The sequence below is a fragment of the Gnatocerus cornutus genome, chromosome 2, assembly GCF_029298725.1.
Source record: "Gnatocerus cornutus isolate USDA-ARS CGAHR chromosome 2, icGnaCorn1.1, whole genome shotgun sequence".
NCBI lineage: Eukaryota > Metazoa > Arthropoda > Insecta > Coleoptera > Tenebrionidae > Gnatocerus > Gnatocerus cornutus.
The window spans coordinates 3,507,345-3,533,682 of record NC_142234.1 but is presented as its reverse complement, the minus strand read 5'-3'; the positions used below and the strand labels follow the sequence as shown (position 1 = coordinate 3,533,682).

The following is a 26,338-nucleotide window of genomic DNA, read 5'->3' as shown; positions in this document are numbered from 1 at the left end:
TAGATTCTACTTTGGTGATCAATCTTCATTATGGTAAAGTGATTTTAATTTATAAACGCATCTGAAGAGCAGACGATTTGGGCAATTTTTACAGCACGGCGTGTGTAAACGTCCAGGGCGCTTGTAAATCTAATGTTTCCGAAGATGTCAATTGAATGTTAATTTGACGTTTACAATTCATGAGGCCAAAAAGAAATTTAATGAATAATGGTGTGTAGTTTTTGACATCACTTTGTAAGATCATAGTATAAAAGGTATTCAATAAATATGATTGGCAAAAACTGAAATCATTAAACTAAAGCATATTAAAGATGCTAACATATAAAGAAACGCTCTTGATCCCACTACAAAAAATTAGCTTCAGAACAAAATAAACTATGAGCCGTCACCTAAATCGTACCACCTTATGGTCTCCTGTTTTGTACCAGTACAATTAAAGAGAATTCGACTTTTAATAAGCGTTTATTTGAAATATTTTATACATATTAATATGAGAAAAAATTGTTATTAACTGAATAAACATTATTTGTAGATGGATGTAAATTAAAACGAAAATATTATGCATGGAAAGAAGAGGACATGAAAAATGCGATCAATGCTTTTCGGAAAGAAAAACTAGGTTTCAATGAATGCTGTAGGCAATTTGGCATTCCTAAACCAACATTAAAAAGGCATCTTGATAATAAAAACAAAATTGCTAAAGGTAGTATTCGAAAAAAGGACGCCCACATAAGATTGAAGACGATTTAGAGCCGTATTCTTGAACCGTTCGAGTTGAGACGTATACGAGTCGTATACGCGTTCTCACCGGTGACTTGACGCGAACGCTAAATTCGCACGCTCGAGTCCGAGCGAAAGCCGTATTTTTGAATCGTGCGAATCGAGACGTATAGAATTTCATCGGTCTTGATCGGACTCGCTTGAGCGTTCGCGTCAAGTCACCGGTGAGAACGCGTATACGACTCGTATACGTCTCAACTCGAACGGTTCAAGAATACGGCTCTTAGTACAGCACCTCTTACGATTAGAATCGTGTTTATTTGGAATATCTGGAAAAGATGTTATGCGCTTGCCCTATCAGTTGGCTGAAAAAAACAAGTTACCTCACATATTTAGTAAAAATTTAGGAAAGAAATGGTATTCCAAATTTATGACTAGACATCCTGAGTTGGCATTGCGACTTCCAGAAAAAACATTACTAGGGTGTGCAAAAGGCTTTAATAGAAACAATGTTTTGGAATTTTTTGATTTATATGAACGTATTGTTGATGAGCATCAACTGGATGTAACCCGAGTTTTCAATTTAGATGAATCTGGTTTCTCCACGATACAGAAAAAAACCTACAAAAATTTTAGGGAAGAAAGGAAAAAAACCGATTGGGGTAACTACAAGCGTAGAAAGGGGGATAAATACAACAATTGCCTGTTGTTTCAACGCTTCAGGTACTTATGTACCACCAATGATAATTTTCAAAAGAATTCGCATGCATGAAGCATTGAAAAATGGTGCCCCTCCAGGAAGCCTGATCGAAGTTTCTGAATGTGGCTATATTAATTCCGTTCTATTTACTAAATATCTTCAACATTTTAGCGATACAGTAAAACCAACAATTGAAAAAAAATCTATTAGTTTTGGACGGACATACAACACATACCAAAAACCTAGAAGCTTTAGAATTAGCGAAAAACAACAGGGTAATTCTGCTACAACTGCCAGCTCATGTTACACACAGACTACAACCTCTTAATGTTGGTTTTTTCGGACCTTTAAAAAAAATATATGTTAGGAAACAAGAAACCTGGCTAAGAAGCAATCCTGGTTCCTTGTTCACACAATTTCAAGTCACTTCATTGCTGGGAGATGCCTATTGTGAAACTGCAACTATTTCACATGCAATAGGTGGGTTTAAAGGATCAGGAAGTTGGCCTGTCAATCGCCATATTTTTAAGGATGAGGATTTTGAAGCCTCAAATATTTTCAATGAAAACACACATGAGCAAAATGTGGATAATATATTGCTAACCCAAGAAGCCTCTGTGGAAATAGCAGAAGAAGATATAATTAGCGAAAACGTAGAAAGTGAGTATAACTGTGATATATCAAAGAAGACTGAATTGACCAAGGATATTCACAAAAGAAAACAAGAGACTGAAAAATTGGCACTAAATGATGCAGTTTTATATTACACACCCGACGAAATTTCTCCCTTACCTTACCTTACTCGTAAGCACAGAAAGCTGTTGCACTAACAACAACTTCGTATAAAAAAACAACAAGAAGAAAAGAAGCTCAATAGCAAATTTATTGACGAATTGAAACCAGGTCCTTTTGGCTTAAAAAAGGGTGAAAAGAATCCAATCATTGCCAGTTCGAAAGCAACAGAGAGTAAAAGCAAAACAATTGTGATAGAAGCGGACTATTCGCAATGGTACTGCTTTATATGTGCTGAAACTTCTTGGAAGACATGATACGATGTACCTCATGTAAGAAGTGGGTTCACGAATGTTGCTCAGGGGCTGACAGGCGTACCAAAGTGTACTACTGCGACTATTGCTGTTAATTATCTAGATGCATGCTTACCTATACAGGGTGTCCCAGAACTCGCGCCCCATAGAGCAAGGGAGGGTGCCGACAGCAATACAGATGGTAAATTTCAAAACAAAAATTGACTAAGTATAATAGTATTCAAGAACTGATAAAAAGTTAACAACCAATCCCAAAAGCTTATTCGAGAAGTGGAGTAAATGGCCATCCCAATTTCCTAGGCAACGAGAGTCTAATGTTTAACTGACCAATGGATGATAGTATGTGTCCATAGTTACCAATTTTCAAATTCTGTTCAGCTTTGGGATTGGCTACAGTTTTTTTGTCTTATCACGGTTATTTTTTGAGTTAAAAAATTATGGTTTCAAAATTTTGGTTGAGAATTGTTGCCTCCATAAGCCCTTTCTCTCTGGGGCGCGAGTTCTGGGATACCCTGTATAATACCTATTGTTTTTATAAGTATATAATTTGTGTTCGAATTTTTAAAATGTGTTTTTGTTGATGAGTTCAAATAAAAATGTTGATTTATCTTACAAAAATATCTTATTAAACCCCATTAACGCCCGCTACCAGAAATAACAATTTTTTTTTCATAAATTCTACATATGAGGTTTAGTTTAGATAATAAATAAAATAAATGTTTGTCTTCTATTTTTTCTAAGCTGTCCTATATACATATAGGACACTAAGCGGATTCAAGTAGAAACGTTCATTAAATAAATAGAGGTAATATATTTTACTGACTAATATAACATGACTCAAAACCTTCTATGCTGGGTTGTATATTATATTTATAACAAAAATGTTTTTTTTTTCATAAATTTTCTCCTTACCCCTTATGTTAGGTGCAACCTCTAGAGTCTGAACTTCATAGTTTCGCAACAATTCTTCAAAAATCAAAAGCGACAAAAATTTTGTGGGATAGATTTTATAAAATTCGTGTATAGATGATTGTTATCATTATTGTGATAACAGCCCTAGACCACTTTTTATTTTCTAATTTGAATGTAATATTTATCTGGTAACCAGTTGTATTGTTCAATCCCTCAATCCCAATGCCTGGGAGAGTCCGGCTTTTTTTTCTACTACCTCTAGCCTTAAAGGCTTATTTGGAAAAATTTGAGATTGAAAACTTGCTTATTCCATCAAATCGGTGATCATACCTCTTTTCAACAACTTATGGTTCTAAGTGTAATAAACTTTAAACTTTCGCAACTCATAAAGTTTTTAAAAAAATGCTACGAGTTACATTAGACATTTGGAAGTCTTTTTGATCGACCAGAGTTGATTTTTGCTTTATTTTTATGTCTAAATCTTACCCATCTCCCTCCTCTATGAAGTCTATCATCCCCTTTATTGTTAGGAATAAAATTATTTGCATTGGTAAAGCAATATGCAAAAATTTGACAAGAAAAATATGCGCAGACATACTTCTGTAAACTTAACGAATTCGTCCAGTGTCCTATATATAGGACAGCATAATTTACGACCTATTATTTCTATGTAAAAAGCAGAAAATATGTGCCTTTGTTAAAAATGAACCTTACGTGTAATAATCTATAAGTCAAATTATATATTCAGTTTATCATTTTACAGCAAAAAAAAATAAATACGGTGGTGACAAATGCTCTGAAAACCGAGGTTTTTCAATTTTTTTTTGCTAAAAACTGAAACAACCATTTGCTTTAAAAAAAATGTTAATGGATAGTCAAAAGGCAGTAGTTTATGGTAAAAATTAAAACATACAGAAAAAACAATTCTAAAGTACTTAAAAAAAATTGTCAACTGGCTGTCCTATATATAGGACACTGGGCGGTAATGAGTTAAATACATCTTGTATCAAGTGGTACAATTTAATATATTAGAGGTACGATTTATGAACCTCAATTCTTATATTGTACCTTTTACAGTGTGTCAAAATATTTTTTTTTTCATTAAGTTCTGTATTTACAAAATCTATTAAAAAAAACAGACAAAAGAAAAACTTTAAAGTTTAGGTTGCGATATAAGCCTTTACGATATGTTAACATAATTTTATTTTAATTGTGAAAATATGCAAACTGGTACAATATAGGAGCCTTTCCCCTATAAAAATTTCCACACGTATGTCCTGCCGCTGGAAACTTCCGCGCAGGAATTACCTTTTGTTCGCTACTTTGGTTTGACTACCGCCATTAAACTTTATCGAGTGGTTTGTCTACATAAAAATTTGCGGCAATGTCAAACCAGATACATACGAAGATAAACTCTCCATGCGGAAAATAAACATAATTTCGGGCATAAAATCACTAAATTTGAGAATTATTATTTTCGAAAGCAATAACAACGAGATTTACATCGTAACGGTACGAGCTCCTCTGTGGAATGTTTAAGGGTGCTTGAAACCGAGCGCATATCTGTACAAGAGTTTTGTTGATTCTTTGCCAAGATTTGCCTTTTTACTTTCGTTGCTGCAGTTTTCCTAACAAATAGCTTTCCAAGAGAATATGACGTGCGTTGTGCTGTGATATATTGAGTCTTGTTTGTATGGTTTGGATTCTGTTTAGAGACACGATCTAGGATTGGAAATTTGACCTAAATTTCATGCATACAAAAATATTGTAGACATCTGACAATAAGTTTGTGTCAAGAACTAAACTTTGCTGGAATTGTCTCAAGTCAAGTTGGAAATTTTTTGCGCGTGGAAGTTGGAAGTTAAGTGCTGCCAGTTTCATCTGTTTCGCTATTGCATTAAATATTAAATCATTTATTATTAATTTTATTAATTTGGTATTGACCACCTACATGTTGCTAAAAGCTTGCACTTTACCTACATTCTCCTGCTCCACAGTTGCTGTCCTTACAGGAAACTAATATTAAAGTGGCAATTACTAGACCAGTCCTTCACATCCTAATTTTTATTTCTTTTTGTGCAGAACGATACCTACTCGTTACGGTGCTGATTACCATGAATACGTCGAATCAAGTTTCAGTATGATAAAATTATCTATATAAAAATTTCTACTTATTTATTATGCTTTGAATTTATTTTGAAGGCGAGTTTTCGTGAAGCGTATTCAAGTATTCTAAACTTGTTAACGAAGAAGTTGCAAAGTGGGAATTAAGAATCTTAAGTAACTATAAATTGAAGTTCTTTTTTAATAAAAATGTTTTGGAAAGTCATTGCGTTGTTCGGACGACAAAAATGAATCTGAAATGTTGTTAGGAATAAAACACCTGGCAAGTTTCACAAGTTATAAATGTAGTCTTTAGACTTATGCGGAGTACCATTTACAGCACTCGCAGCAGAATGTATCTTTTGCTATATTTTGTGGTTAGAGTTGTTTGCTCGCAGGAGTCATTTATTGTTGCGGCCAACACAATCTTACAAACTTGTCAATAACGTAATAAAGGAAACTGATTACTTTATTAAGCTCCAAAGATTTAAGTTGTCAGTTTGCGCTTTATCATAAGTTTCATAAGACACAAAAGCAAGCGGAAATAAATCCATGCGTTGAATTTATTAAATAATATTATGATTACAATTCAGTTGTAATATTACTGTTATTACTAATTTTGCGATTGCTGGGGTGAATTCTGAACTTGCAATTCGTTTGCTGTAAACTGCATCAATGTTGTCGCCAAAATTGCGGTGAACCCTTTGCAGAATCAAGACAATTATTTTTTTCCGGCTTTGTGTTTTATTCGGGTTTACCCTGTAAATTTCTGTCAAATTTTTTAGGTTTATAGGATGGATTCTTTAATATTTTATATACATCGTGTTTCTAAATGATTTTCATCTATGCAGGGTCCGGCAACACCCCCAAAATCGTCTTTAATTTTAAAAATAAAATTTTGAAAATTTGCATACGCTCACTGTTGACAAAGCTCTAGAAGCTGATGCAAAAAAATATTTTTTATCACGGTTTGGTTGGCGTCGCGACGCTTATGAAGTATAATTTTTAGCGATTTTTGAGTTTAAAATTTGCGAAAAAAACGCTGTTTTATCAAGATAGTTTTCAATTTCATTACGTCAAAATTGGGAGCTACGTTTACACCCATCTGTCAACATCTTGTGCCACAAATGACATCTATCCTTTGGCTCGCTTTAGATTGTAACAAAAGGCTTACTTGGTGAAATTGTCGCTTTGTCGATCTTAATTAACGATTTCTGGTGTCCATAAAGTGCAACATGCTCGAGTTAATCAAAATTAACCTTTATAAAAGTGAATGAAGTGACTTGTGAAATTTTAGTGTAAACGTAGTTAGCCACTGCGCTGTCATAATTTTGAAAACTAACTTGGTAAAACAGCGTTTTTTACGCAAATTTTAAACACAATTTGCATTAGATTTAAAGTAAAAACTTAGATATTTGTATCACAGTTATGTTGAAAAAAAATTGAATTTGCGAATATTTTCGCAAAACTCAAAAATTGCTAAAAAATATACTTTTAGGCGTCGCGACGCCAACCAAACCGTGTTAAAAACCAAAATTTTTGCGTCAGCTTCTAGAGTTTTGTCAACTATGAGCGTATGCAAAGTTTCGAAATTTTATCTTTAAATAGAAGACGATTTTAGGAGTGGACACAAGTTTTGCCGGACCCTGTATAGTTAGCTTTGGAATTTAATATTTTTGTGCCGCTAGCATTGTACTGTATTTAAATTAGTTATGTCCTTTTGAACTTCTGTCAATATTGTTACATGTCAAACGCCAAAATCTCCAATAAGGAAAGTATTCAAACAACAAACAGAAAAATTAAGCAGAAGTTGAGTCTATTGGCCTAGATCGGTATCTACCTAATGATTTTTAAAAATTATTGTGAGGTTATGTATCCAACGTTTCAATCATTATAATAATTGTAAAGCGACTAGATAAAAATCTTGTTAAAATACATGGTGTATAGTATATCCGGTGAGAGATTGGGAGATTTTGACAGTTGACATATAGATTGGCAGCAAATTATGCTACAAAATACAAAAAAAACACTAAATTCCTACGCGAACTGGGTTGTCAGGGATGACAGTAAGTGGGCTTATTTTGTTATTTTAAATTTCGCGCGTCTGGTACACTTTTTATCGCGTAGATTTTGTGAGTTTTCTGTCATTCAATCTCTCACCGTACAAACTATACTAACGATTTACTTTTATCCAATTTTAAAAAATAGCTATTTGTGTACCAAGGCCAAAAAGTGGTTCTTTTTTGGCCGAGTCTTTTTTTAATGGCCGAGGCGCTAGCCGAGGCTTGAAAGAAGGCGAGGGCAAAATGTCACTTTTTGGCCGTGTTACACACAAGATTTTTTAGGCGACATCATTAAATTTACAAGTTAATTAATTTTTATTTATGATTTATTAATTTAATCAATTATAACAACTGAATAATTGTAAATATTTATGAATCCTTCAGAAAAGTTCATATTTTCCTTATTTACATTTGCAGTTTTAGCAGGTGTAGCTTCACAATTTGTATGAATTAGATTTAATGTGTTTTTTAATGTTGTTGCAGGAGCACTGCTAGACATGTTCATTTTCAATAATTCAACACGTTTTTGTTGCACTTTACAGCAGTTTGTCGATTTGATTTTACCCAAATAATTATAAAATTGAGGGTAATATCGGTATCTTGACGTAATATGCAATACTATGGATAGATGGCGCCACCATAGATCGGCCGAAAATGTTTGCGGCCAGAAAAGACTCACTTTTAGGCCTCTTTTAAGGCCTAAAAATTCCATTTTCAGTTTAAGTCGCCTAAAAGATTTTTTTAGGCGACTTAAACTGAAAATGAAATTTTTAGGCCTTAAAAAAAAAGATTTTTTTAGGCGACTTAAACTGAAAATGAAATTTTTAGGCCTCAAAAGCGGCCTAAAAGTAAGTCTTTTCTGGCCGCAAACATTTTTGGCCGATATATGGTAGCGCCATCTATCCATAGATTTGCGTATTACATCAAGATACCAATATTACCCCTAATTTTATAGTTATTTGGGTAAAATCAAATAAACAAACTGCAGTAAAGTGCAACAAAGACGTGTTGATTTATTGAAAATAAACATGTCTAGCAGTGCTGCTGCAACAACATCAAAAAGCACATCAAACCTAATTTATACAAATTGTGAAGCTACATGCCGAAACGGCAAATATAAATAAAGAAAATATGAACTTTTCTGAAGGATTCAGAAATATTTTCAATTATTCAGTTGTTATAAATCATTAAATCACAAATAAAAATTAATTAACTTGTAAATTTAATAAAGTCAAAAAAGTGCCATTTTGCCCTCGCTTACTCATTAAAAAAAGGCTCGGCCAAAAAAGAAACACTTTTTGGCTTTGGTACACAAATAACTATTCTTTCAGTACTATACATATTTGATTTAAAGCTGAATAAATAACAACGCATTTTTTTCTTTAACAAATGCCACCGGAAAAGTAGGGTTTTAATTATTTCCACTTAACCTAAAAAGAGACACTTTTCTGCATTAATCAAAGAATATTCCTCTCATTGTCGCTTTTAAAGTCGTGTCACGAAGGGAATTAATCTTCAGTGCTTCAACATTAAGAGGCGTCATTAGTTGTTTTGTACGTAAAGTAGAATTACAACGTCATTTCGTTCGCATAAATTGTCACAGACTGCTTAAATCCATGCATTACGATATCTGCATTATGCATTTTCTGCAACATTGGTTGAGCAGACTTAAAAACAAACTTTAAGAAAAACCGAATTTGGAAGCATTACAAAGTAATGGGATATAACATAACAAAGCGATCCAACTTCAGTTATATTCAATAGAAGTTACAATGAATTATTTGCAGTTCAAGCAAACTCAACCTGTACGTTTAAATGTAATTCGTTTTCAGCCGTTGTGGTGTAATTAAATTAAATGTATGGAATTCAGGAAAACTGTTTTAGCGTTATCTTGTGTTGGTAAACAAACGTTTAAAATTTTATGCTTCAATCCGTCTGATCTCTTTGTTGTGTGATGGTCAGTTTCAGTCTCTAGATAAATGGTTTCAGGTCTGTAAAACCAACGCTGATTTAAAATCGATGCCATTTATATGTGATAACGATAGATGTTTATTTTTGACCCAGTATTTATACAATAGCTCGAAAATGGCTATTGGGAAAATTCATAAAACACCATCAGTGCAGTTCAAATGCAGTAATACAGCACTACAGTTTTGGATTTGTTCAAAATTGCAATATTTTAAAATAACGAATAGAAAAATGTTTCAAATTATGTTTGAATAATATGCATATCTTAAAATTAATTTCATTTGTCAGAAGTGCACTACTGCTGAAAAGCCCCACTAAACTTTTTTTCTTTAATGCAACCTACCACTTTTAGTGGAGAATTTTGATGAGTTATTTAACTATTAACTTTTAAATTTTTGGTCGTGGCGTTGTCAAGTTACGATTTTTTTCCGAAAATTCTTAAAACTGCAGTGTCTGATTTAAAAATTGACATCACCATTGTCTTTCGAGATATGAAGATAAAACTTGACACGTTCAATAACTAAACTATGCTTTTTCTATTAATTCGCCCAGAAATTAATTTTATGCTTAAATGTAAAAAATGGACGATTTAAATTGTCAGGATTCACAAATGCCCAGAACTTTGAAATTTTGGTGAGTTTTGGCGAGGTGTAGTTCAAGCTAAGTTCTACGATTCTATGGCTTTTGTTTTTCAATGAAATCTGATTATTTTTTAAATCATATAAAATATTATTAATAAAAATAATACTACTAAGGGGCGGTATTAAGTAAATTAAGTTAAATTCTCGAAATTGCCAAAACCTAATGAACGCAAACCCCAACACTTTTTAAAAATGGATTGATTTTTACATTTCGCAAATTATTTCAGTAAATGTCTTCAAAGGCTTGAGTTATTCAATTTTTCGTTTTATTTAGTGGTTGGATGTATTTGATAAATATTATGACATACATATCTCAAAAATTGTTTATTCTAACTACCATGTAAACATTAAGACAAAAAATGATGAGAATATAAAACTCAATTCATTACACTAAAAATTTACAGGGAGTTCTGTTTAAAGAAATCAAGTTCTGGTAAATATTCGTAAAACTGAAAACTAAAATCGTCTAAAATTAATTTCTGGTCAAATCAGGAGAAAAAGCATAGTTTAATTATTTGAACGAGTCAAGTTTTATTTTCATATTTCGAAAAGTAATCGTGCTGTAAATTTTTAAGTCAAAAACTGCAACTTCAAGAATTTTCGGAAAAAAATTCATAACTTGACAACGGCGCCACCAAAAATTTTAAACTTGATTATATTAAATAGCTTTTTAAAAAACGCGTCAAAATCCTAAACTAAAAGTGGTAAGTTGCATTTAAAGAAAAAAAGTTGAATGCGGTCTTGCGAAAATTATGCACTTCTGACAGCTGAAATTAATTTATAGACATGCATTTTATTCAGACATATATGTTACATTTTACACATTTTCAAAAATATAAAATACATAGTTACATATTTATAAAAGCGTCACAAGCCTGACTCACCCTGTATACAGGGTCCGGAAACATTTATTGACACTCCCAAAACCGCAATTAATTTCAGAGAAAAAGATTTGTAAATTTGCATTCTCTTAGAGTAGCTAAAGCATTTTTATTTTTTTTTACTCACAAAATGTTAAATTCTAATCGAAATTTAAACTTTTGATATTAGAAACGTCAACTGACGCAGGGTGTTTGACAAATAGACAACAATCTGTGAGTGCAAATAGCCACATATCTGCAAACTATGCCATTCTTTTCGCATCTGTTATCACTTATATTGAATAAAACGTTGTATAGCATATTGTGTATTATTAGATATTATTCACTCGACGTATTAAACCTACTAGTTTAACTATACCTTTCGTTCGCAATTCTAAACTATTCCACTTATACTACATTACAAATACATGGTTACCAGTCTAGTTTTGAGCGTGTAAACTGGATTTTAATAGACAGAAACCGGTTAACAAATAAACAGATAAAAATTAAATATTTTACCGTTGTAGTTTAAAGGCAATCTATCAAATATTTAGCTTGTTAAAAGTTGCACATCGTTGAATACACAAATTACCGATGCGACGAACAAATAAATGAAAAATATTATACAATAATAACGGAAATGATTGTGTCATAAAATTTAATGTGAACATCAATCCAACACTACCTAGGGATTTTTGGTAATTTTAGTAACTTTAGTGCCAAAAATTTAAGCATTACTACTTATGACAAGCTTAATAACTTTGCCAAACTCCAAATTTTTCAAACCAGAAACATACTTTTAAGAATTTTTTTATTTTAAGACGAGCAAAAAGTTTCCAATATTCTAGATTAAAATTCGTTTTTTCGTTAATTTTAGAAACTTTAGCATCAAAAATGGATGTATTACTACTTATGACATGATGCACTTATTAACTTTGCTAATTTAAAAATTTTTGAACCAGAAATAAATTTTTTAGAAATTTTTTATGTTAGGACGAACAAAAAAAATTCCATTATTCTACCTACATTGAAATTCGTATTTTCGCTAATTTTAGAAATTTTAAAATCAAACATAGACGCATTACTACACGCTATTAATTCTGCCAAATTCAAAATTCTTAAACCAAAAACAGACTTTTTAGAAATTTTTTATTTTAAGACGAACAAAAAATTTCTTATTTTCTAGATTAAAATTCAAATTTTCGCTAAATTTAGGAATTTGTAAATTAAATTTAGAGGCATTACTACTTATGTCAAGCTTAATAACTGTCCAAATTCCAAATTTTTCGAACCAGAAACATACTTTTCAGAAATTTTTTATTTTAAGACGAGCAAAAAATTTCCAATATTCTAAATTAAAATTCGTATTTTTGTTAATTTTAAAAACTTTAGAATTAAACATAGATACATTACTTCTTATGACACGCTTATTAACTGTGCCAAATTCCAAAACTTTAGTACAAAAAACCGACTTTTTAGAAGTTTTTTATTTTAAGACGAACACAAAATTTCCAATATTCTAGATTAAAATTCGTATTATTGCTAATTTAAGAAACTTTAGTACCAAAAATGGAGACATTACTATTTATAATACGCTTATTAACTCTGCCAAAATCCAAAATTTTAAACCCAGAAACAGACTTTTTAGAAAGTTTTTATTTTAAGACGAGCAAAAATTTCAAATTTACTAGATTAAAATTCGTATTTTCGCTAATTTTAGAAACTTTAGAATTAAAAATGGATGCATTACTACTTATGACACGCTTAGTAATTCTGCCAAATTCCACAATTTTAAGCTAAGAATTCGTTCCTAAATTTTCAGGATTTTTTTCGAAAACAAATTTTATTACTAGAACTTTTATCTCGCTAATTTTTGGCCCAACTTTGCTTTGGAGCTAATTTTTCGCAGAATTTTGCGCAGATGCCAAAACACTGCCGAACATTTCCACAACTTTGCAAGTTTTAAAAAAAAAATAAAGAAAAAAAAATGTTTGTACAGTAGAACCTAAAAATCAATTTTTCAAAAATAATGGTAAACCCGGATCTGATGATAAACTAAGATAGAATATTAAATATTTTTCGTTGCAGCGTAAACATCAACAAACCGATGCAGAAGTTTGAACATCTCAAGATGCAGTTTTCCAAGTTTTGCACTACTTAGAACTCGAGTTTGCTTTAATTACTTTTAATTGAAGTAATTTCTGTCACGGAGATCCATCAATCGGGGAGTAACGAGTTTTTTTTATATTCAGTTACCCACACACAAGTTTTTTATCAATTTCATTTATAGCAAAATAGTCGCATTGTATTTTTGTTTCGTTAAAATATGAGGAAATTATTGTGCAAAGTTTCTAACCAATTTTAGAAGTCTTATTCTTAAGAATTGGACTCAACAATGTAATCATGTAAAAGTTTTCAAGTTATAAAATTACACCAAGCTGAAAGATTGGAAATACAGTGTGATGACATTCCAGAACTTTATATAAACTTCAATTATTTTCAGAGCGTAAACAGCTTCAAGTTCTAGTCGCGCATTTAGAGAGAAGTGCGAATAATATATCCTTTTTTCTTCGGATATTTTTCAAGTAGATAAAGTGTGTTTTACGAGGATAAAATCTAAAATCCGCTTAAAGGGTTTACTACGCCAGGCTAAATTATTTCTTTCGTAGCGAGAATCTCTCAGTTCATCTCGAAATTCTCCATGTACCGTTTTAATTGAACTGATTGTTATTTTTGCAAACAGACAAATATTGAGTTTGGTGTTAATTGCAATTTCACGAGTTTGCAACCTCAACTTCTAAAACTGCGTTATTTTGAAAATGCAAACTTGGTAATTTTAAAAACCAAAAACTTTTCTCAGTACTCCGTGCGACATTATCATACTCATTTCTAACATACATTTTCTCTCCTAAATTCTCCAATTTCACATCGACAGTTTTTCTTATCCAAACTTTAACAATAAAAGTCATCGCAAAAGTCGCCAAAAGATGGTGATCGATTTTAACTAGACTTCCAAGCAATGTTTTGAATTTGTCGCGATTTTTTTCACTGTTATGTAAACTGAGACGAAAACATATTTGTCGAGTTTTGACGGTAAAGTAACGATTTGACTTTTCCAATAAATAATGTTTGAGCAGTTTGAAGGCTAATTGGAAAAGTATAATGATTTTTTATCGCGTTTCATAAATTTTTATTGAGTTCTTTTGGGTTTCTGGTCGATGTATTGATCACGTCGATTTGGGCGAAGTACGTGATGTCCATACGAGATCACGTGGTGATTGTATAAAAGGCAAAGATGGAAGAGGAAATATTATCAAAGGGAAATGTTAACAATTTAGTATTGTCATGGTGAGGCTTATTGGAAAATAATAAAAAAACGCGCGACATAATCAGATTAAGGTTTTCCTGACTATAAATGTTTGAGCTGAGATTTGCTTCCCTCACCAAGTTTGTAGAATTTAATGTTCCCAGGAAAACATTGTTAATGGTTTTAAACCACTGAACTAATACCAACCACACTATGTGCATGAATAGTAATTTGGTAGGTGGGAATTTGTGTACAGGGTGTATAGCTCAAAGTAAACAATACTGTTTGTCTATCTAATCTGTCACAAAATTTGGGTTTATTTAGTACATAGTACATATTTTACCGATGAATTTTAATCTACTGTATTTGAGCTATGAAGGTAATGATTCGTGTGGATATTTAATTTCACAAAATTACTCGTAGCATTAACATATTTTCATTGGTATTTTAATAACTCTTCGAAGAGCATCCATCAGCAAACCGAAACCCATTTCTCTGATTTGACGATATTTCACAACAAGGTCTGCTTTATGAAAAACTTCCTTTCCAAAAGTAATGAATAATAAATGAACATTTTTATCTCGACCGTAATAAATCATGGATATTTGTATAATCGCACAACATTCCAAACAATAACCGATTTGTTACTTCATGAAAGCTTCTTTCAAAGAATGTAAAACTGAATATTAAATTTACTCTTTCCAATTCATCACAAGTTTTCACATTACATTTCAATCACGTAGAACTCAACTCCGTCTGCTTCAAATATAAATTACGCAATATTGGTTTGCTAATTTTCTGTCGGATTGATACAGTTGTCGAAATAGATAAAATGGAATTTGCATAAAAATGGAAGAAATTAATTTAGAGATTAAGAGGAGTCTTCACCTAAACCGAGTTTCGAAAGCAATAAAAATTCGTACAGCTGTCAAATTTGCTTGGTCCCTCTGAACACATCATAAAACGCCATAAAGTGATAATCACTACATTTACAAGAGGTTTCCGCAGCCCACAAAAGTTTAGTAAACCCAGTTGACATATAGGTTGAATAGGCGTGCGCCTATTTTTATGGTCTCCAACCGCAAGGATTAGACTGCCCGGTCCTCTCATAATGTTGCCATAAAATTTACTAGGTGTATGTCAACTGGGTTTACAATACTACTTTTGACTTGTTAATCAACTGTACCAGGTTACAAAATTTTAGAGAAAAAAAATCGCGTTTTTAAATTTTTTTTTTAGTGAGCCAAAAATTTTGTAATTTTGGCAATTTTGGTCTCCAGACAGTAAAATTTGGAGGGTTTACTACTTTTGACTTGCGTATCAATTGTGCCAAATTACAAAATTTTATAAGAATTTTATAAAGTTTTTTGAAATTTTTATTTTTAGGTGAACCAAAAATGTCTGCTCTCGTCGATAAAATTTTGTAACTTTGGCAGTTTTGGTATCCAGACAGTAAAATTTGGAGGCTTTACTACTTCTGACGTGTTAATTAACCTATGCTAAATTACAAAATTGTAGTACGAAAAAACGGATTGTTAAAAATTTTTATTTTTAGGTGAACCAAAAATTTTGGCCATTTTGATAAAATTTTGTAATTTTAACAGTTTTAGTCTCCGGAGAGTACAATTTACAGGTTTTAGGACTTTTGACTTGTTATTCAACTATGCTAAATTACAGAATTTTATAGAAAAAAATTGCGTTTTTAGAAATTTTTGGCCCGCCTTGACAATAAACATTTCTAAAATCCGTCCCTGTTGTTAAAAAAAATTGAAATTTGGTACAGTTGACTGCCTGCCCTTAAGTTAAAGATAAAAATCTCTCCAAAATTCATTGCGTTAAAACTGCTAAAGTTATAAGTTTGCTTTAAATATATTGGAAATTTTTGGCACGTCTTGAAAATAAAAATTTCTAAAATCCGTCCCTGTTGTTCAACAAAACTGTTTTTTAGGATAAACAGTCAACAAGTCAAAACTAGTAATCTTTCCAAATTTCGTTGCCTTAGCACCATAACTACCAAAATCACAAGCCCGAATGAAAAATATTGGAAATGGTAAAGCAGAAATTGACTTCAAATTTATGTGATTTTTCGACGAGTTTTGGGAATTTCATGCACATTTCTGCCGATTTCTTCATAAGTAACCGTTGGATCTTGATAAAAACTTTTTATTTGATGTATTTTGACATCTACTTCACAAATACAGCAAGAATCCAGCCTCATTTCGATTTTGAAATTTTCATTTTTTTAAGAAATGCATTTTTAACTCAAACTAGTAAAAAATCTTAATTTTTCGTTTTCTGCCTCTAACTTCGAAAATATTTGACTTGTAGACGTCAGATTTGGCCCATTTATAGATTTTTAGCTGCTCTTTCAATTGATGTACTGTAAACCCAGTTGACATACACCTAGTAAATTTCATGGCCACATTATGAGAGGACTGGGCAGTACTAATCCTTGCGATTGGGGACCATAAATGAGCACGAAATGAGTCCGGGCCTGTTCAACCATCGATCAACCCTCTACCTAGAAATTTGTCGGCTGCAGTTTACAACACCTAGTTTTATTGCTATGGGTGGTTTGACTTAAGCCATAAAATGTTTACTAGGTATATGTCAACTGAGGTTACTTTACAAAATGACCCATGCAACTTGTAAATCTTTGGACGGTTTACTGCTTCCATTACTTGCGGTTTAAGGTAATAAATCAATCTTTGCTCACAGAATAAGACCGAACTTTTAATAATGAAATTGAACGGAATCATATCTCCTTGATTCATAAAGCAAAATGAACCAATTTTGTAAAATGTTGTTTTGATACATAGTTATACGTAATGCTTTTTTCAAAATAATAAAATAACGTCAAATATAGTGTGAAATGGAAAACTGTTAAATTGTGCATCAAATAACTTCAATTTCAAGAAAATTCCAAAGTTTTTTTTTAAAGTAAAAAAACAGTTTTTTAGTAATGGAAGTAACAAACCTATACTCGAAAACTGAAGTCGATGTCTTTTTTAATAAAGAAGTTGTTTACCCGTCAATTTACATGGGATTTCCCATATGAGAAATGGGTGAAGACTCCTCTTAAAAGTCCTCACCGACTTGTGAATTTTTCTGTCGTTCCGAATATCTGCAACTTCAAAGCGCTATTGTTATATTACAATGAATAACAAATTCCTTCGGGTTCCTTTGCGTTTTTCCATCAGGAGCTTCAAAGCTTTCAGTCGCTTAATAGTCCGTATACCCTATTATAAAAACAAACTGGAACATTGCTTTGAAAACATAATTACTGTACTGCTCTTGCGAACGTGTTGTAAAGGCGGTTTTACGATGCTATTGTGGCCACATCACTGAATGTGTACTACGTTCTTCAATGCAATTTATCTGTATTAAAGGAAAATTCTATTGTAGCCCAAGTTGCTGATACATTGAATATTACAAAAAGCACAGATCACATGATCAGATGGGGCAATTTGCCCAAATCAAAGATTACAGCATTGTTCCTCCAGTTCAAACTGGTGCATTACAACTGATAAATATCTTTGTTTATTATGTAAATGTGGATACGACCGGCGCCAGGAGTCACCGGTTTCTTAGTTGTGTTGTCAGCGAAAAAGTTCGGTATTATCGTAGTAAATGTTGAGAGGTTGATAATCAAAGATTTATTGCCAGTTCCAGGTCGATAAACGTGAATCTTTATGTTGTATTGCAGCCTTTTCTATTACGTTGTCTGTGGCTGGAGATTTACGAAATTAAACCATTAGCCCTTGGAGAAATCAGCTGATTTTTTACCAAGTCATTCTACACCGGTTCTATAAAAGGGTTAACGGTTCTTTTACACGCTCAAGGCGTTTGCACAAATTGGCTTGCACAAAGTAAACGTGTAAACGCTGGCATTAAGATTACTCAAAGTAAAAATTTACATTTTGGTAAAACAATACAGCTTAATTGTACTTTTTTCAACATTTTATTAAGACAAATCAGTCTGCACAAATAGCATGAGCGTATTAACGCTTTTCAAACATATATTTTATTTGCGCAAACGAGTTTGCACAAACGGCTTGAGCGTGTAAAGCGTGTATAGAAAATGAGATATGAGTATCATTCTTGAGTATCATTGCATTCCTATTGTTAAAATACGCTCAACATTCTTTATTGTAGATCCACCTATTTATTTCGACCCCAGAAGTTAAGCACTGGTCCATTATGACTTGAAAGTCCTTCCAACTCCCGAATCTTATTAAATTGTGGCTTCATTCATTACAACAAATACTTACTTCTTTGAATTTACTTGCTTATTGCTCTGAAAGCTGTAAGAAACCATTTCACTTTTTAGGTTCGACGTCGGCGCCGATGGCATTGTTTTTTACTCTTGGTCTTTTTAAATATTTCTTTAAATTTCATCATGACCACTTTTGCGGAAAATTGTATAATCGTTTGGAAGAAATTAATGAACTCGCTATGCAAACTGGAACTATGCTCGTGCAAATATCAAATTTAGAGGTGATTGAATGTCCGTTTTTTTAAGTTTCTGTTTGACTTGCAAGGGTGACTTTTCTGGATTCTCCTCGTTGTACATTTTAACACCGCGTTTGTAATAGACCTTGCCGTATAGTAATAAGTACAAATTTTCCATGAAACGTTTCATATAAATGCACCGTTGAACCACCTGTACTCTTTGGTAAATTTATGAAATTGTATATAAACGAGTATGATTTATATTTTCCAGAAAAGGAGCGTAACTCCAGTGTGCTTTATTTAAACTTCAAGTGAGTCGGCCGTTAAAGCGACCGTATGGCGCTGTCGGTTCATTTTTATTTTAAGTGGTATATTTCTTTAGTAAATTTTATATATTGCATCGCTGTATTCTGCATCTCAACGCTTCCCTAAAAAGGATTTTCTCATTGTGTGTGATCAATCGTTGTTGGCCTACAAGAAATTGTATAGAATTTTTGATTAAGTCAAAACTAAACCTTCAAAATATGAGTTGTTTATCGTGTTAACTGGTCTTAGGGCAAGAAATAAGGAATTAATTGAACAGTAATTATATGAAAAGGTTATAGTGTTACCAAACCAATCTATTTTGTCGTGTTTTTGTGTAATAAAACAGATAACGCTAAATATGCCAAAGAATTGTTACTTTCTGCTCTACGGCACTAAAGAGAGTCTGATTAAATTTGGGAACATCGAGTAAAAAAAATCGATGTTGAACTCAGTTTCAACAAGAGCACAGTTACATCGATCTCCAATAAATACATCGGAGAAAACATCGATTTTCAAAAATAGTAAATAAAAAAACTCCATATAGCATAGTTTATTGTGAAAAACAAAAACAAATGAAAACCTTAAGTAATAAACAAAATAATAAATAAATAAATTATAAAAAAAATCAAGATTAATAAGAAAAACAAAATTCTAAAATATAACTCACTTAAATAAAATTCCAGTCTTCTTTATAAATATCACCAAAATCAACATTGTAAAATAAAATACATTCATCGAAAACGTAATTATCGATTTTTAATGATACATCGAAAATAAAAATACAGGGTCCGGCAACACTTGTGTCCACCCCCAAAATCGTCTTTAATTTTAAAGTTACAATTTTGAAAATTTGCTTACGCTCATAGTTGATAAAGCTCTAAAAGCTGACGCAAAAATTTGTTTTTTATTACGGTTTTGCGGAAATATTCGCGAATTCAATTTTTTTTCAACATAACTGTGATGCATATATCTGAGTTTTTATTTTAAATTTAATGCAAATTGAGTTTAAAATTTGCGAATAAAACGTTCTTTTATCAAGTTAATTTTCAAAATTATGACAGCGCAGCGGCAAACTACGTTTACACCAAAATTTCACAAGTCACTTCATTCACTCTTATAAAGGTTAATTTTGATTAACACGGGCATTGCACTTTATGGACACCAGAAATCGTTAATTAACATCGACAAAGCCACAATTTCACCAAGTAAGACTTTTGTGACACAAGATGTTGACACAGGGGTGTAAACGTAGTTCCCGACCTTAACGAGATTGGAAACTAACTTGATAAAACTGCATTTTTTTCTCAAATAACAACTGACATTTTTAACACATTTATATTGAAAAATAAATAAATTAGGGGTTGTTATCACAAACCCTCACAATTAACTAAAAATCAGTGATAAAAAACAAATTTTTGCGTCAGCTTCTAGAGCTTTGTCAACTGTGAGCGTATGCAAATTTTCAAAATTTTATCTTTAAAATTAAAGACGATTTTGGGGGTGGACACAAGTGTTGCCGGACCCTGTATATGTATTAAAATTCGATGTTTTTTTGGCAAAATCGATATTAATAAAAAAATCGATGTAAAAGTTCCAGATTTAAGTATGATACGGTCACGACGGAATTTGATCCAATACCAAACGCGCCCTGTTTTGGATTAAAAGTTCTAGCTTGATTTAGAAGTTTACTACATGTGAGCTAAGCTGGATTTGTACTTTGAATTGCTGGAGAAAAATTAGTTGGATTTAATTGTTTAGAAAATTTTAGAAAATAATTTATCTTTTTTTTTCAATGCATAAAATTAGAATTCGATTTGTCTTTATGGTTAAAAGCCATTAGAAATTTAAAAATTTTTGTTCTTATCTATGGAAAACAACAAAAAGCTACTAAAACACCAAAACTAATTATAATATAATATGTAATATTGAATAAGATGAACAGTAGAATAAAACCTTATGACTGTCTTTTGGTCAAGTTTGCAAGAGTTTTATCAAAATTTGTAAATAAATCGACACTGATACAATCAAATCGATGATGATGATGATGATGCTATCGTTTGTTTTCAATTGCTTTTGTTTTTGTGCTAAAAATCTTTGTAGAAAAGCGGGAAATTACATATACAGGATAATATTTAAAAAACGGCAGGCGTTGTAGAATTTTTATTTATAAACCTATTTCAAAAATTTTAAAAACAAATTAAATGGTTTTTAATTTACTATAAACTGATGATTTTATTTTTTTTAAAATGTCTTAGTATCTTTTGGGCGATACTCAACTTTCTTATTTTAAATTGGCACCTATATTTTTTTTTCATAATTTTTAAGATATTAATTTTCTTGATTCAGAAATGTGTAGTATGTTCTACTTTTACAAAAAATATTAAAAAAAAATATCAAAAATGAAAAAATTTATTCAATAAAAGTTGATAAAATCTAGGTGCGTGGTGTCAAATAACACAATACTGTTAGAACAAGTTTTCTTTCAACAAGATGGGGCTACACCTTACAATGCATTTCTCTTAGGTGTCAATTGTGCAATGAAAAAAAACGAGATTGCGTTTCAACAGTATTTTAATTAAATTAGGTAGATGTTTTTTCTGATTTGTATTTATTATTGTCTTTTGTTATTAATAATTTCAAAAAAGATTGCCAATCCTTTCTGTTATTTGCTGCTTCTTGACATTACAATGCCGGCATTCTTTTATTTGACACCATGCACATAGATTTTATTAACTTTTATTGCCAATTTTTTTCAATTTTGATAATTTTTTTTTAAATATTTTTTTGTAAAAGTAGAACATATTACACATTTCTGAATCAAGAAAATTAATATCTTCCAAATTATGAAAAAAAAAAATATAGGTGCCAATTTAAAATAAGAAAGTTGAATATCGCCCAAAAGATACTAAGACATTTAGAAAAATTCTAAAATCATCAGTTTATAGTAAATTAAAAATCATTTAATTAGTTTTTTAATATTTAAAATCGGTTCATAAATAAAAATTCTACAACGCCTGCCGTTTTTTAACGTTAACGTTAACGTTAAAAATCACCCTGTATGTATTCTCAAATATTACAACATGGAATTTTACTACCATTGCTCATTCCATAAACTTTGATGTCTACACTTGTTATAAAAGGTTTGGAATTTAGATGAAGAATGAATTTTTTACGTTGAGAGAAATACACAATATATTTTTCGTCAAAAATCAATAATAAAAATCTACCTACAATGTATACATAGGTCGTTATCGCTATAAATATGTAATTTTGAGAAAACAATAAACTGAAATGGAGATTATTGTCGGATAAAGACTTTTCCTCGGTTTTATTTGGATTTGTTGTTCCAAACACGAAACGAGACTGAACTCTTGACATTTCGAGATTTATTTCCCATTAGGAGGTGTTTGTTTTCCGGAATCTGGCAAATATTTAAATAGTTTTTGTTCGCGTAATTTTATTTTATTTTGATTTTAATTTAATTTGGCTGTAGTTTCCACAATTAGCACAACAATTCTATTTATTACCCAGATTTTTGTATCTGTTTATTAAAAATTACAAAACAAGTCAAACGAATATTTTGTTAGGTAGGTACATATAATAATAATAATTAGCTATTCAAATGTAGTTCATTATATGAAATAAATAAATTAATAATAAATTAATTTAAAAGTGAGTTTAAAATTACCCATTAAACCCACAATTTAATTTATAATTTACAATTTTGAATAATGAACTCAATGCACCCCTAATTATTCCGATTCGTTTTTTTCTAGCTTGTAACAATTGTACTCAACTTAAAAAAAATTCTTACCTTATTTGAATCGTCACACCTCGCGTCCACCTCGCTGCCGTCTCCTCAAAAGTCACAAGCGTCGTGGCGTTCGCCTGTAAAGTTACTGGCACGCTTTGGTAACAAACACAACGTCGCGACGCTTCTTTAGGCGCGCATAGCGTTGCGTCGGCGTCGAAGCACGTGTAAGAATTGAGGTTAAGAACATAACACTGGATAAAAACATAGATGAAAATAGGCCGGAAGGCCTCAACTGACCCCATTTAATGATAGCATCAGACACGAACAGGAAGATCTGCTCCAGACAATAGAACAATTTTCACGTAGGAATGTTGGAGAAAATCGGATTTTTATCTGATAATAAAATAAATGAGTCGGGAATTAATATAACGTCCTGTTATGATCCGGTGATTTTTGTTAAATGGATTACGTGTACTCATCGTAAGATTTTACTTTACCCTGCAGTCAAAACATTATTATTTATACTATCGATTTTACGTTTGCTAGTTATTTATGGTACGAGTTAACGTGGGTACGAGGCTTGTAGTAATAATCCAAGAGTACCATATAATGTTTTATCCAATATTCTGTAATATTCAGCTACTAAGAGTGACAACAAATCTGAAAAGAAATTTGACAATGTCCGGTCATTGGCGTGGATGTTATTAACAGCCCCAACGCAGAATTATTATAGTTGTCATTTCGGTTATAACCCTAGTTGCTAAAGATAACTTATAAATTACTAATCAATTTGACTTCTAACTCATTAAACACTTACATATTAACCACTTGTTACTTGTTCACCATCATTTTTACATGCGTTTATTGTATAACAGTTATTTTTTCTATAAAGGCTATATAAAACTGACATTTTGATTGTCATTTTAATTTCGAATTGACAAGCTTTTAGGCACTAATGCGTAAGAGTGATATAATAGTGCGAAATACACTATGAAATTTGGGGAAATTACTAGTTTTTAATCGTTTATTAACTCTGCCAAAATGCAAAATTGTAGATCGAAAGACCCAAATTTTACAAATTTTTATTTTCAAGGCGAAGCTGAAAGATGAGAAATCCTCCCTCAAAATTCGTAATTTTGGTAATTTTAGTGCTACAGCTATGAAATTTGGGTAAATTACTAGTTTTTAATCGTTTAGTAAGTCTGCCAACTTGCAAAATTGTAGATCGATAGACACAAATTTTAGAAATTTTTATTTTCAAGACGAAGCTGAAATAGAAGAAATCCTTCCTAAAAATTCGATATTTTGGTAATTTTAGTGCTACTGCTATAAAATTTGGAGAAATAACTAGTTTTAAATTGTACATTGACCCTGGCAAATTGCAGCATTGTAGATCGAAAAACACAAATTTTAGAAATTTTTATTTTCAAGGCAAATTCGAAATATGAGAAATCTTCCCTTAAAATTCTTAATTTTGGTAATTCTAGTGCTACAGCTATGAAATTTGGGAAAATTACTAGTTTTAGATTGTGTATTAACTCTGCCAAATTGCAACATTGTGGATCAAAAGACACAAATTTTAGAAATTTTTATTTCCAAGATGAAGCTGAAATATGAAAGATCTCTCCTAAAATCCGTATCTTTGGTAATTTTAGTGCTACAACTATGAAATTTGGAGAAATTGCTAGTTTTCAATCGTGTATTAACTGTGCGAAATTGCAACATTGTATATCAAAAGACACAAGTTTTAGATATTTGTATTTTTAATGCCAGACAAAAATTACCCAAATGCTTCACTAAAATTGATAACTCTCGTAATTTTCGTGAAATTTGAGGAAGTAAGCCTTTTAGTCGCGTATTAACTTGATTATTTAAATAAGAATGTAAATGAATTTTGGTAAGTATTTATTTATTTTTCAATGCTACATATCTCCGGATTACTTGATTATTTTTTGTTCGCTCAAGAATAAGGTAGTTATAAGCAATTAGGAAATTACATATTAATGTCTTTATTGGAATCAGTTGTGTTTCGACTTTTGATAAAGACGGTCGATTCGGAAATTTGTGCTACAGAGTGCTGCTCAGAGAAGATATCTTGTAAGGTAAAGTACCAACCTATATTCATTTCTAGACATTTTGGAGAGTTTTCAGTTCAGAGAAAAGTTAGGCGCGTTTGATTGTCCATTTTTCGGCTCGTTACTATTAACTAAAGCAGCGTGATATACAAAGTGTTTATGGTTAGTAAGAATCGACGGAAACATTTTTCTTAAAATTAATCACCCAATTAATTAATCTTGCAATTTAGATTTTATTTCAAATCACATTTAGAACTCAATTTTATAATCGCTGAGTTAGTAAGAGTCACTCGACTAACGTGTTATTAGAAATTCTCTATTTGGCTTGTGTCTTTTCCATCGTGTTGGAATTCATTGAAGTCTTACGTATTCATTTCATCCTTCAATTATGTAACTAGTTGAAGGGCTGTCAAGTTGAGCAGACAAATAATTCGTTTTTTTTGGCAAAAAAAGAGTTGGATAACTGAAAAATTCGCGAATATTTTAGCCAATTTCAAGTCTAATTATGCAAAATAAAAACCACACTAATAAACGTTTGTTGAAATAAATGCGTTTCGCTAAAACTCCTGGTGTGACTAAGGCGCCTTCTTGCATCCTAACAAGAAATCAAAATCACTTGCGATCTCTCGAAAATCAAATGTTTCAATTTTGTTTCAATACGCAGATTACGTAATTGATTGAGCATTGTTCCTAATTAGTGAAAGGGCAGGTCAGTTACAAATACATTGGGAGTCATTTTTTTCAAAAAAAAAGAGTTAAAATCGTTTTGAATGAGGCGCCGGTGTTCTTAATTTCAAATTTGACAGTGAACTCTGTTGGTTTCAACTCGAAAACTGTCGAAACAAATTTGGGGCATTTTCGATGAGACCGAGTGAAGTTAGCTTAACGTCAGTTCTACCAACTTTATTTTTACTAAACGCAAAATATGATTATCAAAATTACAATTTATTCCCAAACACCAAATTTTGTCAAAAAATGCTGACGCGCGTTTCGATAGCAATGCTATCATCATCAGAGCAACGATTAAACTAAAAACTAACAAATAATTCGTCCTTATACAGGATGTCCCAGAACTCGCGCCCCAAAGAGCAAGGGAGGGTGCCGACAGCAATACAGATGGTAAATTTAAAAACAAAAATTGACTAAGTTTAATAGTATTCGAGAACTGATAAACAGTTAACAACCAATCCCAAAAGCATATTCGAGAAGTGGAGTAAATGGCCATCCCCATTTCCTAGGCAACGAGAGTCTAATGCTTAACTGACCAATGGATGATAGTATGTGTCCATAGTTACTAATTTTCAAATTCTGTTCGGCTTCGGGATTGGCTACAGTTTTTTTGTCTTATCTCGGTTATTTTTTGAGTTGAAAAATTATGGTTTCAACATTTTGGTTCAGGATTGTTGCCTCCATAAGCCCTTTCTCTCTGGG

The 26,338-nt window shown here is 31.6% G+C and overlaps 1 protein-coding gene across 6 annotated transcripts in view; it reads right to left on the bottom strand.

The window, feature by feature from the left end:
• LOC148178177 (glutamate receptor ionotropic, kainate 2-like) overlaps positions 1-22,980 on the bottom strand; it is a 116,976-nt gene extending 93,996 nt beyond the window's left edge. For all 6 annotated transcript variants that reach the window (XM_088029349.1, XM_088029348.1, XM_088029353.1 and 3 more), the window contains exon 1: positions 22,893-22,980. The gene's annotated coding sequence lies outside the window, so the exon portion shown is untranslated. The remainder of the gene's footprint in view (positions 1-22,892) is intronic.
• Between the last annotated feature and the right edge of the window lie 3,358 nt (positions 22,981-26,338).